At 44.7% G+C, this 20,716-nt stretch overlaps 2 pseudogenes; both read right to left on the minus strand.

The window, feature by feature from the left end:
• Nucleotides 1-1,215: 1,215 nt before the first annotated feature.
• On the minus strand, nt 1,216-2,334 carry LOC141503994 (endophilin-A2 pseudogene; annotated as a pseudogene).
• A 6,003-nt stretch (nt 2,335-8,337) lies between these two features.
• Nucleotides 8,338-20,201, minus strand: LOC141504001 (G patch domain-containing protein 2-like; annotated as a pseudogene).
• Between the last annotated feature and the right edge of the window lie 515 nt (nt 20,202-20,716).

The following is a 20,716-nucleotide window of genomic DNA, read 5'->3' on the forward strand; positions in this document are numbered from 1 at the left end:
CTGTGCTTGGGTCCTCAGACCTCGGTGATCCTGTGGCCTCGTGACTCAGCTGCCAACCTTTGGCCACAGCCAGCAGAGAAGAGAGCTCATCAGGCAAGCACGGGGAAGAACAGAGCAGATGGAGCTATTTCCATAGTATTCCTCCCTTCCCTAAAGACCACCCAGAACATTTTTAGGAGATTCTTGGTGGTGGCCACAGGAAATACACTTGCTACTTTAGTTGACATTGCAGGTCTTTTCCCAGTCTGGTTCAGAGAAAGGGGCAGAATCTTCCAAGTCAATTTGATCTCAAAGAGTGGGAACAAGTAATAGCTAGGACCTCAGGTCAAGGTGAGAGGTTGAGAATTTCTACGGCTATGGACCAGGGAACTCAAGGACAGCCTCTGAAAATTCCCTGGCAGTAGGCCAAAGCAGGGGAGTGATGGCTACTCAGGCAAGGAAGCATTTGGAAAGGAAATTTAGTGTTTCAAAGAGCACCTTAGTGTTATCCCTTTGCATGGGAGCCTCACAGCCTGGTCCAGTCCCAATGGAGAGTTTGGAGACTGACTGAGAGAAGGAGCATGGCTAGGAGTCAGTTGAGTAAACCAGTCCTGTCCACCCAGGCCCCTCAGAAGCAGCAAGTGGAGGGGGAATAAAGAAGGGACAAAGTCTAGAGATGGAAGAGGTGAAAGGAGGGAAGGATGTCCCTCCCCACCAAAAGAAGCTTGGGTGGTCACTAGTGTCTTATGTAAACCCAGGTGACTCGAACAAACTGTGTTTCTCTGCTTCCATCACCATAAACACAAGACCCCTTACACTGATTAAAACTTAGTGGCTTATCCTTCTTTGCCTAGACTGAACTTGTAACTCAACTAGGTAGCATCCACTTCTTGGTCTGCTCAGGACAGGCTGAGCCTGACCACAGGTACCAGGCCTAAGGAGAGTTGCTGCCTGAAACTTTGCCAAAGGGACTGAGGGTGGGGGTGAGATTGGGGGAAGGAGGCAGCAAGCTCCTTGTGGTCTCTCCAGGAAGTACCAAATCCTTGGGAAAGAGGGAGTTGTGAGGATTCCTAGTTCAGATAATCTGATGCCCTTTGGGCATGGGCAGGATTAATACTATTCCATTTGTCTTCTTGTATCAACAGGAACAAAATGGAATGCAGATCAGGCCTGGCCTTCCTCATTAGGGGGGAGGAGCAGGAGAGGACAGGGAGGGAGGTGTGGAGAGCAGCCATTTCATTGAGGTAGTGGGACCAGCACCCCCACATAGTTGAGGGGAAAGAAGCCTGACTGGCCGTTGATGATGCCTTCGTACCAGTTTTCATCAATCTGGTTAGTCAATGTGATGATGTCACCCTCCGGGAAGCCCAGTTCCCCATCATTCTCAGGCTCAAAGTCATATAAAGCCTTGCAGCTGGGCTGGTCCAGAGGAGGCATACTCCTGATGGGGGTCCGGATGGGCTTGCCAGAGGATCGGAAAGAGGAAGAAGCTGTGATCTTGGGAGCTGGGGCACAAGGGAAACCTCCATTAGAGTGGTCAGGCTCTCCAAAGTCATAGGAATCTTTAGGCTTTGGCTTGTATTCCCGCTTGGGACAAGAAGAAGCTTCCTGCATCCTGCACTTCAGCTTGTCTGCCAGCTCATCCAGGATCTGCACAGCTTGCCTGGGCATCTACCAGGGCTGAGAGCTGACTCACCTGCTCAATATCAGTCTCCAAGAGATTGTGCATGCTAGTCTCTGCCACTTCCTTGGATTCTTCAAATTTCTCCATTGCTTGACGAAGCTCCTCATCTGTTATTTTTCCCTGCCGCTTCTTCTTATAGTCAAAATTCAGATGTCTGCCCTCAAGTTTTTTCAGATGATGCTGTATCTCCTTTAGGGCTTTATCACAGAGGTTCTGAAGGGGGTCCACAAAATTCTGTTTGACTTCTATGTCTAGAGAATCTTTCACTTCTGCTAATCGCTTCATGGATTCACCAGCATCCAAAAGGACATCACCAAAGTTGGACTCATCTCCAAGTTCTTTTCCATAACGAATCATGCGCTCGCCCAAGAGCCCTTCTGACTGTGGATAACCAGGATTCTTCACTTGCCCTCTAATCTTCGACAGTGTTGAGCATGGCCAGCTTGGCTCTGGAGGCTGGGTTGGGCTGAAGGTACTCAATGGTTCTCGCCAACAACTCTGCCACAGCCTTGCAGGTAACATCCACTTTCTTCTCCATTTCTTTGAAGTCATCATCAAGCTCGGTCCCTTCAGCTCCTCCAACCTTTTCACTGACCAGCTGGCTCTCCTTGTAGAACTGCTTCTTGAGCCCGGCCACTGACATGCCGCCTGCCGCAGCCAGCCCTCCCAGCCGGCCCAGCTAGCGACAGACACACCGGCCGATGGCCCGATGGACAGCTCCCGCCTCTGATACCGGCCCGGCCCACCGCAGCCACCTCAACCGCTGCCCGGCCTCCGACCTGCCTCGGCGCCGCCCGCCGGCAGCCCGGCCCATCGGCAGCCTGGCTCGCTCTCCCCCGGGCTCGCCCTTGCTCTCAGGATATTACATGGCAACTCTGAACTCCCTTTCTCTTACTGGACCAGGAATTAAGTAGAGGGTAAAGCCTAAGGAGATGAGGATAGTCAATGTACATTTCCACCCAATTTTCTTCATTACATTCACAATTCTCTTCATCTTTCCCCTCCATCACCATGTAATTAGTTCTCTCCTCTTTAATCTCTGAGCTTCCAGGATTCAGAGTCCAAGCTTTCCTGCCTTTGCTGGAGTGGCACATGGTGGGCAGGCAGTGACTGCCTGTGGTCTCTACTGGCAAGACATGGTCCCTTTAATCCTTGGCATTTTATAGACCCTTTAGTAGAAGAGGAAAAGAAAATCTGGGGTTATTGACAGGATTCAGGAGGAGGAGGTTTGGTCCACAAGCTCAAGAAGAGTCTGACACAAGGGCAGCTAGGTGGTGCAGAGGCTAGAGCTCCGGCCCTGGAGTCAGGATGGCCTGAGTTCAAATCCAGCCTCAGACACTTAAAAATTACCTAGCTGTGTGGCCTTTGGCAAGCCACTTAACCTCATTGCCTTGCAGAAAAGAATTTTAAAAAGTCTGACACTACAGGGCAACAGAATAACTGTAAGAAAGGAAAGGGAAGGGCTGAGGTTGAAGGAGGCTGAGGATGGGGACACTCAGCTTACCATCCCTACAGTAGGGGTGAGTGGGACTGGGGAACCCTGCAGAACAGCTGCTAGGTGGGCAAAGAGCCCTTGATGTAAGTACGGAAAAACAGACCTTATACTTCTGCCTGGTGATTGCTGGGTTTTCATTTGCTTCTCTAGCATATATACCCTCTTGGAAGGACACCTCATTCCTTCTCTTGAATTCAGTCTATAAGCATTTGCTGGAAGATACTGTTGTTCCCCTGGGAGGGAGCTGTGAGGAGGGGGCCTTCTTTGTTCACTGTGATGCCACTGCAGAATGGACTCATGGTCTCGCCCAAGTATGAATGGAAGGTGGAGGAGTAAGCACAGAGTTAAGATGGCACAGAGGGGTCGGGGTGCCAGGCACTGGGGAAAGCCTTGCTTTGGACTGGTCAGCCTGAAGGTTCTGGAGGAGACCCCTGGGGTAGGTATTATGGAGGTGTGGGCAGGCAGGGTCAGGAGAGCAGAATGGTCAAGGAGGGTTGGAATGTTGCGGGTGGGGAAAGCTGAAGCAGGGAGTATGGACAGCGGACTACATCTTACCAGCCTGCCTCCTGTGCCATTCTACTCCTCTGCTGCCACAAATCCAGGCAAGGACAATCTTTGATCTTGAGATGCATTGTCCTGAAACCAGTGAGAGCCCAGCAGGACTTGGATTACCAGTATCTGTTAGTCTTTGAGATGGGCAATGGGGTGGCCAAGATAACCAGGAACTGGTTACTATCTTGGGAGGGTAAGGAGGGGGTGATTAATTCGAAATTCAGTAGTGAAAAATTAGTCTAACCAAAATGGTATGAAAGGCCTCCTCAGTGTGAGGTTGGTGCTAATATTCAGGGGCACATGGACGGTCATCTAGCACCATGTAGGTGGTGCCTGAGCAGGACCGTGACGTCCCTGAATGAGTGTGTAGCTTCATCACTATCACGGAGCCCAACTCACATTACACACTTCTGTAGTATGTGGTGATGGTTGGGTGCTATGAGGGAGGGCATACTGAGAGAATTGACACTTCTGACCACCTAGGACTTCTGATCTTCCAGAAAACAAGGAGTTTTTGCCAATGTACTCACCTGCTGCCTCACTTCCAGGTAAGGCCCATCTTTGACCATGAGGTCCCAAGTCCTGCAGCCAATGAAACCATCAGCCTGCATTAGGCTCCCAGGTTGTGCCAGTTGCTATGCTAGGCTCCAGTGCAACCAGGAAAACTAGAAACACTTGGTCCCTATCCTCTGGTTGGCATCACTTGATGTGAGGAAAGGAGAGATGATGATCAAAAATAAATCAGGCTGCGGGTATATGAAAGAACCTGGCATGGTTTCCTACAGGCCTGTATCACCATCAACAAGAAATACCTTGGGTGCTCCTCTCGCCAGCGTCTGCCAGTTCATAGACAAGAACATGGAGACCGGAGCCTTTGTGTTGCCTCCTGGTATTGCTTATACAGTGGAAACTCTTGTTTATTATATTCTCTTAAATGTGACCATTCTGTGGATCTTCCAGAAAACGTGGAAATAAGAGCCATTATTTCTAGAGTCTAGTGGACACTCAACCCCTAGAGAAAGTTTTTGTGACCTTCTCTACTCCTATTGCCACTCCTCTGTACTGGGGAACAAGCCCCCAAAAGAATCCTTGTCCAATTCTGTCATCTAGAACAATGCAGATGGTGCTCAATGTCCACCCAGGACGTGTGATCAGGGACATCCTGTATCCCTGAGTGTCCAATGGGGAAGCTGTCCCTAAGACCCATTCTCCTGGTGTCCCTCTGGCATTGTGACTTACTCCCTAAGCAGCAATGGGTGCTATCAATTTAAACATCCCAGATATCACTGGGTTCTGGTGCAAATCCTTTCAACAAAAATAACCTATGGTTCAGGAGGATCCCTGAGGAGTTCAAATGACCATTGTCCACAGCCTGTGACAGCAGTTGATGCAGTTGACAGAGTACTGGTCCCGCAGCCCAGCAAGGTTGATTTTATATCAAGTATCAAAAACTTACCAGCTGTGTGACCCTGATCAAGTCATTCCCCTTCACTTCCCTCCACTGTAAACTAGGAATTAAAATAGCACCTTCTTCCTTGCGCTCTTGCGAAGATGAAATGAGGTAATAGTTCTAAAGCCTTCAGACCTCAGTTGGCACATGGTCGGAGCCATGACATTCTAAGTTATTAATTTCAAGAGGACAGTCCTGGGGGGCTTGCGGAGGCACAAGAGTGGCTGATTTGGTTTCTGGACTTATCAGTGTCCAGGTTATGAACAAGCCTGGCCGCCAATCCCTGCAGTTCTTCCTCAGTCATTGGGAGACCTCTCTCCCCTCACAAATCATTTAAAGGTTCTGAGATCACCTGACAATGAGGAAGAAGGTATAACATCATGGACTGGGGAAGGCTGTAAAGTATGTGGGGGTTTGCATTCCACAAGAATGTGAAGGGAGGATTGGTAATTTACATTGCAAAGACTAGGGTATGCCTATATTATAATCTGTGGGCAGATGCTGAGGTAAAAGATTTAACCTCCATCTCACCAAAAACTGATGAGCTTATACCACCTGTTTCTGAGTCAGCCTAATCTTTTTTTTTCTTTAGAAACATTTTCGTTATCTTGAGATTTACAATTCTTCCCCCAAATGTCTCTTTCCTCCCCCCCCCCCCCGACAGAAGGCAGTCTCCCAGTCCTTACACTGTTTCCATGTGATGGGAGAGAAATCAGATCCTAAAGGAAGAAAAACAAAGTATAAGAGCTAGAAAAATTCCCTAATAAGATCACTTTTTAATTTAATGTAATATGTTGTGGTCTTTGGTCAATGCCACGGCTCTTTCTCTGGATACAGATGGAATTCTCCATGGCAGACAGCCCCAAATTGTCCCTGGTTGTTGCACTGATGAGATGAGCCAGTCCATCAAGGATAGCCATCACCCCTAGTAAGTCAGTCTAGTCTTGGCCTTCTCCTTTGGGCATGCTCAAGGAGATGTAGCTGATCTTGCTCATTAGTGTAACGAGCAGGGTGGGGGGGTGTATAGGAAGCCATGTATCAAATTGAGATTGGGACCCCAGCCTATGAGTGGCATGAGGGGGCAGGAACAAAGCCTTTCTAAGTACATAAAAGATCTTACATCTGGGATTTCCCCACCCCTCTCCCACTAAGAGGGAGGTGTGCCATTTTATAAACATATCTTAATAAAAAAACATCATAATCATTGTGGACTAAGTATTCATGAGCCATTTATGAAAGGAGCAGAGAGGGAAATTCTGTTTGTGGGCAGATGGTCTGTTAATCTTCCTGCAAGAGCAGATGAAATACTTGGCTTGATTACAAGGGAAAGCCTTCTTAGCCACCTATCTACCAACTGGAGAAATCCTTACAGGAAATGTTGAGCACAGACCTCAGGATGACAATGGTCTTGAACTCATGGCGACTATGGAAAACGCCTGGCAAAGTAGACTTCAATTCAACTCTCTTATATTTCGCTTTGCAACTCTTTAACAAATTTCTTCCTGTTGCCATTTGTGGAATAGACAAAATTTTCTTGGATTCTTTCAGTTCTATATGAAAAAGTTTAAAAAAACATTTCAAAAACAAGAGTCAATTGTTTTACATAAAATAAACTAAAGGTAGTTGTTTTTGGCATGTCACTCAATAAACTGATAGATAAAATGCTGCAATTTCTGACACTGTGGATTGGAGTAAAAATAAATGATTGCTGCTCAGGTCACAAATCTAGAAAGTGTCTAAAGATGGATCCGAACTCAGGTTTTCATGAGTGCAACCTTGTGTTCTCTCCATCATCTGCTTTACACTGAATAGCTTGACTTTTATTTTAGCCTCACCCTTATGCTCTAGGATCACCAACCATAGATTTCATGGATTTTTAGCCAGCCAGATGAGATGCTAGCTAGTGGGCAGCTCACAATGACTGAGGGAGATCTAGAGATGGGGCTGGAGGCTAGTGGTGTTGGAAGCCTGGACTACTCCTCAAGTACTCTTAGGAGGTACAGGATGATCTATTCCACTGTCTTTCCCAACCCCCAAGCAGAAGAGCAAAACCTTCCCAGAATACCTGATGGAATGAATTCAAGAGGAGAAAAACCATGACCCTGGAGGGACACCCCCATCTGCAACCCCTTTAAATGAAGGGATATATACATGAGTTAGTTATTGCAGAAGGGTCAGGAAAAGTTCTACAAACTCTAGGTAGTACATTCCTCCTCACTGAAGGTGGTCTCAGCCTGGATCCTATCCACAGTTGTGTTCCTGATGATCACTCCCAGAAGAGGGATAGAGAGTCATATCTCAGGGGCAGAGACTCTTGTAATCTCTTTCCTCAAGTGCTCTTACTTTATGTATGCTATGTGGGTATATTTAAAAAAGAAAACAGGAAGGTTGGAAAGAAGGAAGGAAATTAGAAAGGGGTATAAAAGATAATAAAGGAGGAGAAAGATAATGGAAAAAGGAGAAAAAAGCAGAAATGAAATACCAAATGGAAAGGCAAAAGAAAAGAATCCTTGGGGCTTTCCTCCATTATCACAAGGACCTAAATTGGACCCAGACTGGACAGATTGGAGTAAGATGGGTTTCTTTCATCCATAAGTGGAGTGAATCCCAACTCTACGGAGGGACTCACAGAACGTCAATCCAATCCAAGCTTAGCACAGACTCCCTGGGAGGTAGTGCAGGGTGAAGGGATGTGTGGGAGAAGTGGAGAAGCAGCCTGGCCCCAAACAGCTACTGAAGACCCAGAGAAGGAAGGTTTTAGACTCAAAGTCTGACTGTGTTAAATGGAACCAACTCTGTCCTGGGGATATTTTACCAGGAGAGATGACACTTCGCAGTAGAAAAGGCATCTCCTTTGGACCCCAGGAGCTCCCCTGAAACTGTATCTGTCACTGCCCCTACTTATTCTCCATGACAATTTCAGATTCTTTGGGGCCAGGACAGTGACTTCTGCCACCCCATGGCCTGGCCCAGGACTCCTCCCATTGACCCCCTTTAGTGGTTCCTCAGCCCTTTGTTGATTCCTTCACTCATTCATTAAATACACACACACACACACACACACACACACACACACACACACAGAAACACTGGAAACTCATTTTTATTTGGTCATCATCAGATGAGGATCATCTGGAGGATGAACATTGCTGAAAGAAAGGCCAAGGGACCTGAGGGTTATTTGGGCCATTGGCTAGATCCACCTGGCTCCAAGGAGCAGTTCACCACATCCCTATGACAGCTCCCAGAAATCTCTGAAACAGGCCTTTTTCTCCTCTCTGGATCCTCTTTGCCACTAGTTGTCCCAGGCAGGAACTTACAAGGGTTCTTTGACCCTCTCCTCCACGTACTGGTCCCTTTAAGACTGATTTCATTGGCTCCTCTTCTAGTTCTGTGGCAGCCTTCCTCATAGGCTGATGTGACTCCGGACTAAAAGGAAAGTGAGGAAGTGAATGGCTGAACAAGGATCCTGGCTCTAATGTGGCCAAGAAGAGGCTATGCAGAGGCAGGGGGAAGATTCATACCTGGGCTGTACTAAGAAAAGACCTTGATCTGAAGACAGTTCACTATTACCAGGGACATTGCAGGGATGTAGATGATGCTGGAATTATAGTCAGGACAGAATAGTTGAAAACTGTGATACCTGCTCCTGTCAGAGTCCAGGCTGGGAGTGAGCTTGGCCTAGGCTGCCTTCCTCTTTATATCTCCCTCAGTCAATCAACCAACAATAAGCTTGACCTTACAACGTTCTGTGATGCCATTGGAGATTCGCATGTTCCTTCCTCACATCACTGGGTGCTTACTGTCCTCCTAGTCACCTTGGGGTCTATGGTGACCAGCCCCCTTAGAGGATCTGTAAAATCCCTGGATCTTCTCATGTCCCTGCCTTTCCCTTTAGTCAAATGGTAGAATCTATTATTTTTAAAAGTCACTTGGCATTTTAATGTAAGAGACATAAGCCTACAAAGAAAGATTAAAAACAAATGTGTTAATACATTTATAGACAGATTTGGCTCTCAAATGGAATCGTGTTTGTTTCTTTACATTGAATAAAAATACAACCATTCATCATAAAGAGTTAAAAAGGCAAAGGGATAGAAATTTTGAAACCAAAAGTCAACATTTTTTGCAATGAATAAGAGTATGAAACATTCTAATTTAAGTAAACTACAAAAGAAGATTATCCACTTTGCATTCTATTTGACACAATTCTAGAAATGCTAGTTATGGTATGATAGAAACAGTAAAAGAATGATTGCTCAGATTGAATCAGCACTAATATCACTTAACTTTGCAGAGTATAAGATGCATTGCAAGAAAATACAAAAGTTCTGACCAAACACTCCCCCTAAAACAGGTGAATGATAAAAATATAAAATAGAATATGTAATATCACCTAAATATTCTCTGTTTTTATATTTTTGCCTATGAAGACTGCGAAGAATTCATGCAAAGATAAATAACATTTCAAGCAGTGACAAGATCATTTCATATACAAACACATAGACACACACACAAACACATATAAAGGCCTGTTATGACTTTGTTGAAAGGAACTCTGGGTAAGGAAACATCCCTTAACGAAAATATTGGCAATGATTCTACAGTTTGTTGCTTTTATAGAGAACAAAATAACCTATGGCAACCTACTAATGGTACATATAAATATTTTACCTTATTATCATCATAAATAATAATTACAAAGATAACGACAAAATCATTGTGACCCAAATGTTATAAAGGGCTGGGATATCCCCAACAACTGGTGAACTTAAAAGTGAAGAATGTTTTGATGGAAAGTTAAAATATATTGGAACATTTTGAATTTTCAGGTGCCTGCAGGACATACAGGACATAACTGTGAATCATATTTTTTCCTAATAAAAGAAGAAAGTGATAAAATCTTGGAAATAATGCTTGCAAAGACGATAATTGAAACCAAAGGAATGAAGGATACTATCAAAAAAGGAGATAGAATGGAGGAAAGGGAAAGTAGGGGTGGGGCTGGGAGGGAGTGACAATAAAACAGCTAAGGGGGAAAGAGGTAATAGAGAGCTTGGAAGCTGTAATGGTTTATAAATTTTTCTCTATGTTCATCATACTTATGTTTTTTTAGAGGAAAAGAATTTTATATCACATTCATAAAATCCAATTTATTTAAGCCATTTTCCAGTTTCCCCGTTAGTCTCATTTTTTATTCAGCTATGCCCATTTGGTAGGTATCAGGTAAAATCTCAGATTTGTTTTACTTGCATTACTCTTATTTGTGATATGGAACAATTCTTACATGTGGTTGTTAATATTTTGCAGATCTTTAGAGAATTATTCATATTTTTGACCACTGATCCACTGAGAATATGGCTTTCTGTTCTGTTCTTATGTTAGTTGGTTAGCTACCTTGAGTATCAAATCTTTATCAGAAATATGAGATATAAAATGTTTTCCTTGCTTTTATAATTGTCTCTATCTCTTGCTTGGATTAAGAATGAATTACTATCTATACCTCCAAATGGCAAATGATTGTTTTCCAATTCTTTTATGTCATGATTTATTTGCTTACCTTGAAAGTAGAATTATAAAGGTGAATGAATTTGGCATCTTTTTTGGAGGGCACTCAGTAAGAGTTAGGAAAACTGATTCTATCCTTTAACTTAAGATCGCATTATCAAAGATTTAGGCAAATGTATAAAGTGCAATATCTGTGCAATACTATTTTAACTGATTATTTTTGCTATTGAAAAACTAGAAAGAATTTATATTTGAAATGGTGGAGGAATGATTGAATAATCTGTTCTGAGTGGAAAAACCTTTATTCAGCACTTATGTGCTAGCAGGCTATGTGCCAGAGATACAAATTCAGGAAGCAAGACAGCTCCTTCCCTTAAGGAATAGACAATAGATGAAGGGCCATAAATGAGTGCAAGGGCCAGGCTTATGGTGAGAAGAGGCTCAAGTGATGCATATGATCGTTTCACAAACAAGGATGGAAAGGAGAAGGGAGGAAGTGTGAATGCCAGTAAGATGACTGGACTGCTGCATGGTATAAGGAAGTCAGTCTCATATTATTATGCTATTGAAAAGGGTAAAAAGAAGAAACAGAAACACATATAGCTTCAAAATAAAACTCTATTGTGAAGAAAGCAGAAGCAGAGAAGCATATACCAATATAAACACTTACATAGACATACACAGTCTTAGATACTATATATACTTCTAGAGGATATATCTTTCTAGTAAAGTTTTCTCCTGCTCTTATCCCTTTTTGTTCTCCATGGGGAAGTACGATCTCTTTCACTTGCTTCCATTTTACGTGGACCAAGGAATAATTCTTGATGTATTGATTGGTGAACTACTGTTATCTTTTGCTTACAGTTTTTGCAGAATTCTTGTGCCCTCATTCTGATTGGTTATCTCTCAGGAACAGAAGCCGGCTAGGCTCTGTCCCAGTCCCAGGGCTAAACCAATGATCATGGTAACAGGAATGGGGAGAAAAGTGACCCATTCTCTTGTTACTTACTGGGCCAGCCATAGCAACCATTGTAGAAGAATTCCTGAAGACTTTGTGATATTCTTTGAAGGCATTCCATGGAGATGTTTGAGTCTATCCTGGAAACCTCTTTTGTCTGAAGGTGGCATAAGAGCAAAAGGGCCCCTTGACATACTTTGAAAGACAGCATCTGGTAATTCTTCTCCTAGTTCCATAGACTCTTCTGACTGCCCCCCCGGGAAGGCTCCTGTGCTGCCACGTGCCCCACCTGACTCATTTTCATAGAACTAGTCAGTCTTCTCATCATCACCTTGTCTTCCCTCAACAGTGGTAAACAAACCATCATCAGCGCTGCTGAGGCTGCCCAGGTCACTATCACTCAAGATGTCATCTGAACCTTTTTGTTGCTCATATTCCATGGTATCCTGATTGACTGGAACCAAGTCTTCCCTTTTGCAAACCATTGTACCATACTGGATTTTCAGTCTTTGTCTAGAGGCATTTAATTTTCTTCTCAGTTTGTTGTTACTAAACTCCTTATGTTGGTAAGATCTCTAGTCAAGGTCCATTTCTTGTTCTCCATTTTCAGGTTGTTGAGTCAGTGTCAGTGTTAGATATTTCCGATGGGGATCTACATCCATGCAGTTTACCTTTCTTCTTCTACGAGCTCTTTTAGCTAAATTATCTACAGCAAGCTGTGACTCATGCCAGAAAAACATTGACTTGTAATTCTATCTAGGCTGAATGATGATCTCCATTTTGCTGTGAACATGTAGTCATCAGAATCACTGTGATCTTTCTTCTCCCTCTTCTTCTTCTTCATCCTCTGCATCTTCTTCTTCTGGCTCTCTCTAAACTCCCTGCCCAATTCGTCTAAAGTAGAATCAAAACCATCACTCAAACAGTGCCCTGTCTCCCAGGGAGGATGAGCATTATCTGATAGCCATGTTCTCTTCCTTTTATTTGTAGGACTTTTTGGTGGGCAAGCCATACTTCGAGAGTGATCTCCTGGGTCAGCTAATCCTCCTTTGGTTTGTTGCAAACTTTCATCTAGGGCTGAGAGGAGATCAATAACCAGTTCTTCTATGGTTCCACAAAAATGCCAGCTGATCCTGCCTCAAACTCTAATTCATTGTCTCCAGAACACCCAGAAATTTAAAGCAATCCTGGAGCTGCACTCCGAGGCTCAGCCTCCAGGAAACACTCTAGCTCCAGTTCCAGCTCCAGCTCCGACTCCAGGTTCTGGGGTCTGGCAACAGAACCAGAAGACATTCTGCCTTCTAGGCATAGCATTGGAGAGGGGTCTCTGGAAGCAGCGGGCAAACCTACAATTATTTTAAAAAATATGTTCCCTAGAGCCCCTGTCCCTAAAACGTGGACAAGGAATAATAGTGGAACCAGTTGGGCAGGATGACCTAAGAGGCCGCCATTTCCTCCATCCTGAAATGTGAGCTTCTGTTCTGGGACAGGGCCCAGGGGATGGGCCTAAAGTGGCTTCAAACTGAAAAAGACAAAGGGTTCCTAGAGACATTAACGTGATCCTTTGAATGAATGAGGAGATGAGAGAAAGAGAGAGACAGAAAAACAGAGAGAGAGACAGAGACAGAGACATTGATATTCTCAGGCAACTTCCAGGTAATCCTACCAAAGCTTTCATTAAGGGCAGACATGATGAGAGATGGTGTCCACATTCCTCACCACCACCATCATCATCACATCCTGCCTACCTGCCAACAAGCATAAAGTAAATAGCTGTGGGACTGGCAGTAGACCCACAACCCCAGAACTAAAGTCCTGCTTTCCTAGCAGTCCTCAGTCTTAATTTAAGGAAATAGAGCAGGGTCCAGCTGTCCCCACCAACTGTCACCTAGAGGTCATGGAAAAAGCCAGTCCAGCTGAAAGGGCATGAACCCCTTGGTGGGACAGTAAGAGGGGCCATTAGGTGACAGGACAGTCAAGTTTCCACAACCCTATTAACATCTTACTCTAAATCCGCCACTGAGCAGCACAGCACAGGGTTATCCATTTTCATCCAAGGAAACTTGTCTGAAATAACTTGGAGCCATTATTTTAAGATATGGATTCAATCTTAAGGGCCTCAGACTTCCAGAGGACACTGCTCCAAAGGTGCTTGCAGAGCCTGGAGGCCTGCAGGCCTGACTTCAGGACTTGGGAGTGCCCAGACTTCAACCAACCCTGGCCTCCAGCCTCTTCTCCAGATCATCCTCAGTCATTGGGACCTACCTCTACCTAACATTTCAAGTGAGTAGCTCAAAATCCATGAAATCCATTGTTTATGATGCCTGAGTTAAAAGGATGAGCCAATTACTGAAAGGCAGTTGAATTGTTCAGTGGAGAAAACACAATGCCTGGGGTCAGGAAGACCTGAATCCAAATCCATCCTCAGACAGTTCCTATTTGTTTAACCTTGAATGAAAATTGTCATTTAACTTCCCTCTGTCTCAGGTCACTGGAGAAGGAAATAGCAAACCATTTCAGTATCTTTGTCAAGTAAATTCCACAGGATTACAAAGAGATGGAAAAAACATCAACACCACTGCTCAGTTTAATGAATTATTCAAACACTAAAGACACAAACACAAACACACACACAAAAACAAAGTTAGCTTAAATTTATTTTTATGTAAAATATGGGATTCAATTTGTAAATGTTTTTAAACCTTAATAAAGCATTTTTTAAACAATTAGAAATCAGGCAGAAAGAGTCCATGAACTTGTCTTTGTCCACCTTCAGCTTTATCTTTACAAAATACCCAAAGATGCAAATTCATTAAGGAAAGACCTGTAAAGAGAACTACAACAGAGTTACAGCATATTTTACCAGACTTTGTCTATGGTATTCATGATCTCAGGACCACTGTCATCCCCAAGGTCTGGCCTCCACTTCATCTTATAAAGATTCTACCAGTGTGTAGTTGGTTGGGAGAAGATCAGTTTCTTTTTTAACTAAACAAGTTCATTCTTGAACTCTTACGGAAAGTTGAATGGATCATCTGCCTAGGTTATGCTAGCCATGAACTCCCTGTTAATGGCTGTCCTGAGTGAGCCTGAAGCTTGTTGCTGTCCAGCAAGCCCCATACTGAGCGAGGAGGTGCCTTAATGGGGACACTGCTCTCCCTTGAATCTGTCCTGCCAGCCTGGCTGTTTCGGGCACTAATCCTTTGGGGGATGGCAGGCAGGTCCCAGAGACATAAAAGACTTTAATTCATCCTTTGACTTTTATAGACCTTCTAGCAAAGAGGAAAAGGAAATCTCTGGGGCTGCTGGTCACCTCCACAAGAGGAGTTTTGGTCAACAAACTCAAGAAGAATCTGACACTGCTGAGTAACTGAACAAGAATTGTAAAAGAAGAAAGGGAAGTGCTGAGGTTGAAGCAGCTCAGCATTTGGACCCTCAGTTTCTTGTTCCTACAGTTGGGGAGAGGGGAATTGGGGAAGCCTACAAGACATCTAGTATGTGAGCAGGGACCCCGTGATACGAATACTGTAAAAGGGGCAATGATGCCTCTACCCCATACACACCCTTTTGCAAGGACCCCTTACAAGTGAAGGTAGTGGGGAATAGTTACTGGATTCTATTCAGTGTCAGCAATAGAGGGAAGACTTTGTGGTTCCTTTGGGAGGGGAGTTTTGGGGAGGGGCCCTACTTGTTCCCTGTGACACAGCTGCAGAGTGGTCTCATGGTCCAGCCACAGTGTGAATGACTCCATTGGAAGGTGGAAGAGCAAGATCAGAGGTAAGGTGGCAGGTAAAGGAGGGGAACATCAGGATTCACAATGTTGGAGCTGGGGAAAGCCTTCCTTTGTATTGGTCAGCCTGAAGGTGCTGGAGGAGGTGCTTGGGGTAGGTATTATGGAGGTGTGGGCATGCAGGGTAGGGGGATCAGAATGGTCAGGGAGATTTGAGGTTGTGGGGGTGGGGAGGTGGAGGCAGTGAGGTTAAAGGACACTGGAATACATCTTGCCCACCTGCCTCCTGTGCCAGTCTACTCACCTGCTTCCACAATTTCAGGTAAGGTCCATCTTTGACCATGAGTTTCCACACCCTGTATCCAGTGAGACTATCAGCCTGCACCGGCTTCCCAGCTTGTACCAGTCACTGGGCTAGGCTCTTGTACAGCCAGGCAAACCAGAAATACTTAGACCCTCTCTTATCTGTAGCATCACTTGGTGTGAGGAATGGAGAAATGATGGTAAAGTGGGGAATTAGATAGAACCTGGCCTGGTCCCCCACACCATCAGTAAGAAACCCCTTAGATACCCCTCTCCCCCACAGCTGCCAGGCCACAGAGAAGAACAGGTAGCCTGGGGCTTTTAAGCTGTCTCCTGCTATTTCTCACACAGTGGGAAATCTTGTTTGATACATTCTCATTTATGTGGCCATTCTGTGGATTTTCCAGAAAATCTGGAAATAAGAGTCATCATTTCTAGAGTCTAGTGAATATTTGACCAATAGAAAAAGCTTTCAGACAGCACTTCTGATTCTGTGGTCTTCCTCCACTCCTACGGTCACTCCTCTGAATTGGGGAACAAGCCTCAAAACGAGTCCTTGTCAAATTTCAATCACTCAGAACAAAGCAGAGGGAGCTCCTTGTTCACGAGGCCATGTCATCAGGGACATCCTAGATTCTTGAGTCCAATGGGGAAGCCATCCCTAGGAACTGCTCTCCAGGTGTCACTCCGTCCTTGTGACCTTGTGACCTGCTTCCTGACCAGCAGTGGGAGCTGCTATCAACGTAAACATCCCTGATATTCCTTTTCTCCTTGGGTAAATCCTTACAACAAAACTACCTCTTTGACTTCTTTGCTAAAATAATAAAGTCCAATATTTGTCTTGTACTTTGAACCTAAGGTAGGAAGAATTCAAGACATTTCATTTTCCTACATTCACTGGTATCAAATAAAAGGTCCGGAAGAACAAGGATTTTTAGGGAAACAAATGAAACAAAATGGAAAGAAAATATAAAAAATCAGAATTACTTTAACAGTCCTTCTCCTATTGGTGGCAGCACTTGATGTAACGAATGTAGTGCTGATGGTAAAGGGGGCATTATATAGAACCTGGTCTGGTGCCCCATACCATCAGCAAGAAACCCCTTAGATCCCCCTCTCCCCCACAGCTTCCAGGCCACAGAGAAGAACATGTAGCCTGGGGCTTTTAACCTGTCTCCTGCTATTGCTCACACAGTGGGAACTCTTGTTTGATACATTCTCTTTTAGGTGACCATTCTGTGGATTTTCCAGAAAATCTGGAAATAAAAGTCATCATTTCTAGAGGCTAGTGAATATTTGACCAAAAGAAAAAGCTTTCAGACAGCACTTCTGATTGTGTGGCCTTCCTCCACTCTTACTGTCACTCCTCTGAACAGGGGAACAAGCCTCAAATTGAGTCCTTCTCCAATTTCAGTCACTCAGAACAAATCAGAGGGAGCTCCTTGTTCACTGGTCCTACATTCACTGGTATCAGATTAAAAAAGGTCCAGAAGAACAAGAATTTTTAGGGAAACAAAGGAAACAAATTGGAAAGAAAATATAACAAAAATTTAGAATTACTTTAAAATTGTTTTCCTCTAATAATCATAATCTAGAGAATATCAAACCAAAACATTGTTCACTACTATTTAACAAATTTCTCTTTGAGTATCTCTGCATGGGAAGGCTTTCTCGTTGGATCAAACCAAACACTTCTCATGTGAGAGAAAGCAATGTGTTCTGGGGGTCTCAGCAATGGGTTGAACATATGTCCTCCATGGATTCACCCCCTCCCCCCAAAACAATATGACCCTCATTCCTGCCCCTGGGATAGCATAAATATTTCAATTTCTCACCTTACAATCAGCATCTCCTGTCCAGGGTTTGAAACCTCCCTTCTCTGATGGAGAAGATGCTAACCCCACTTTCTCCCACCCTTTAATCTTTCCTGTCCAGCCTGACCCTAGTTTTGCTGCTGCTTCTTTGGCTGGTGAGTAGCCGGCCTCTCGGATTCTTTGTTTTTTATACAGGCTCTACTAGGATAGTTGGGGGAAGGGATGAGATTTACGAAGTCTCTGGCCACCTGGCTGCCCCTACTATTATCATTATTATCATCATTTTATTTTATTTTGCATTTTTTTTTGTTTTTGCAGGGCAGTGAGGTTGGGGTGGCTTGCCCAGGGTCACACAGCTGGGTGATTTTTGGGTTTCTGGGGCCGGATTTGGGCTCAGGTACTCCTGACTCCAGGACCGGTGCTCTGTCCAGTGTGCCACTTAAGTGAACCTATTATTATTGTTATTATTATTTAATGTTAATCTTTTCCTCTTGCCTTTATTTTATTGCTTATGTGCGTCTATATTTTTCAGGGAGAGGGGCTATTATTTTTACTCTTAAACAAGAATATTTTTATAATGTATTAAAAATAACATTTGTACAAAACTAAAATAAATATAAATTAGAAAGAAGCAGAAAAAAAGGTCTCTGGCCACTCAGTTTACTGTCCCTGCAGTTGGGGAGCATAAGGGGGACCATCAAGGAGGGCAGCTAGGGAGGGAAAGAGAGACCTTGACCACCTGCCTGGGTGCTCTGGGCTACCTTTGACTGTCACATGGATGCTCATTGTTCAGAATCCACTTACTGGTTTAACTTTAGAGACAACAGTTTGTGGCCCTTAGAATCGGCGTTTTACTGGATTAATTCATTCTGTCATGAGCTCAGGGAAGCCTTTGCTCCTCCCCAATGAGTAGACTGAGTATTTCTCAGCCCAGCCACGGAAGGAAGTGAGGGATAAAGCCCAGCAGAGAGATGGCACAGATGGGTGGGGCACATACAGGATTCAGAAAGGAAGAGGGGACCACTTCCTTGGTTCAGGGTGACACAGGAGCAGATGCAACAGGTGTTATATGGGCCTGGGGGTCCATGGGTTCCATGGGGTCAGAGGGCATGAACTGTATGGGGTGGAGGAGGTGTAGGTAGTGGAGAAGGAAGGAGGAATCCGTCTTCCCCCTCATACTGCCAGGTCACCATCCCATTTCTATCCTCCTTAACCCTTCATCCCATCCATCCTTGAGTTGTAGGTACATTAACCTGGAAACAGTCAGACCGGGATACCCAGAAACCAAGAATCACATTTACCCTAAGGTGACTCTTCACTTAATGGGAGGAAAGAAGGGTAGATGGAATCACAACTGATCTGGAAAGAGGAGATGAGAATTCCTCTCAGAGGAAAAGACCCTACCAACCCAGCGCTAAATAGGCAGGCCTTCTGCCTCAGGAAGGTGGGGCCTGAGCAGAACCATGAAGGAAGGGAATGACTCTGGACCATCATCATCAACATGCAGCCCAAAGGACACACTGTGCCAAGCCAGGGCAAGTCCCATTTTGGGACTTAGGGATGAGAGAGAGAACTCTTGACTTTCTGCATTTGAGAAATGAGGGTTCAACTTGCTGGAACATCAGCAGAAATGTCTGATTTGGAGGGAAGTTGTGGCCTGCCCTCCACTCATCATGGAGGCCTCTAAACTAGAGTTGTAGTTGAGGTCTAGGACAGCACATTTATCTCAATTGTCATTGCAAGCTTGGTTTTCTGAAGATAAAAAAGGACCTAAAGAGAGTTTAGAAATTAGGTATTTGAGGAAATAGAGGCTTCTCTGACCTCTGACATCACTTTCTCTAGGGGTGAGATAATGGCAACATCACCTAAGTGTCCTCATGGATGGACCAAACTCAGACTTCAACCAGGGAAGGATGCCTAGAGTAGGCCAGATGTGGCCACTGGTCTGCCCTATGTGAGAGCAGGTCCTCACCTGTGGTTTGAGGGGTGGGTGTTTCACCAAAAAGATTGATCAGGTACCTCCTGGAGGTCTTAGTGTAAATACAGAAGCCATCCCTAAGACTGTTTCCCAAGTCCAAGGCGTGATGGAATGCTTTCAGAGGGTAGAAATCTGCAGCCTTGATTGCAGGTCTCCTGCCTACATCTCCCTCCATACCAACACTAGCCCTGCCTTGAAACTCATCCATGACATCACCAGAGAGGTGACAGTCTGAAAGGAGAGGAGATGAGAAGTTTATTGAAGAATTTGTCCTTAAGGCAACCAGAAATTGGGTTTTGACATAGTTTTATCCTTTGTATCATTTCTGGTAAAGAAGGGGGAACAAGTTCGATATGGAGTTTTTAACCCCTTACAAGACAAATCCAAGGAATTTTGTTTTCTCCTTTCATGGCAAAAAAAAGTCCAGAGAAAGGTAATTTTTGTAGAAACTGCTCAAATTATAGGGAAAAAGGAAGATATTTGAAGAAAGAAAATATTTGAATCAACGTGTCCTATGATATGCAGTTTACTGTCAGACTTTGCTCACCCACTCTCCGGGTGTCTCTCTGTGTCCCTCTGTTTCTCTCTGTGTATAGCTGGTATCTATGTGCCCAATGCAGGCTGATGGTCTCATTGGTTGCTGGGCAGGGCACCATATGGTCAAAGCTGGACCTTACATGGACTTTTGGCAGCAGGTGATAAGACTGGCAGAGGCTGCCCAGGGACAAGACTTGATCGTGCACCCTTCATGCTCACTGCCTCCCTCTCCCCTACCCTCCTTCCTCCATCCATCTCTCCATGATTATTCTGCTCTCCTGACCTCCCCCCCAATATAAAATCTCCGCAAGTACCTCCTCTAGCCTCTTCAGACTGACTGACCACAACTAAGATTCCCTGCCCTCGAATCCTACCCATGCTCCTCCACCCCTCCCATCTAGTTCACATCTGCCCTTCCTCCTCCTCCTCCTGAAATAGATCTTCTCTCTGGGGCAGATTCACAAATGGGAACCCAGCATGTCCCCCCAAATCTCTCCAGCAGAGGAACCCCAAAATCTTCTCAAAATTAATTCCTGACAGAATGGATTGGAGAGCAGAATCCAGCTTTTGTCTCCTCTTGAATTCATTCCATCAGGAATTCTGGGAAGGTTTCATTGTGTCCCATGGGGGAGGGGTTGGATCCCCCTGGTCCCCCCATGAGAAACCTGCAGGGCAGATCCATTGCCTGGCAGTAGGAGGAAACAACTCTGAGAGGAGATGGGGTGACC

Source organism: Macrotis lagotis, unplaced genomic scaffold (genome assembly GCF_037893015.1).
Source record: "Macrotis lagotis isolate mMagLag1 unplaced genomic scaffold, bilby.v1.9.chrom.fasta BILBYCTG006, whole genome shotgun sequence".
Lineage (NCBI taxonomy): Eukaryota > Metazoa > Chordata > Mammalia > Peramelemorphia > Peramelidae > Macrotis > Macrotis lagotis.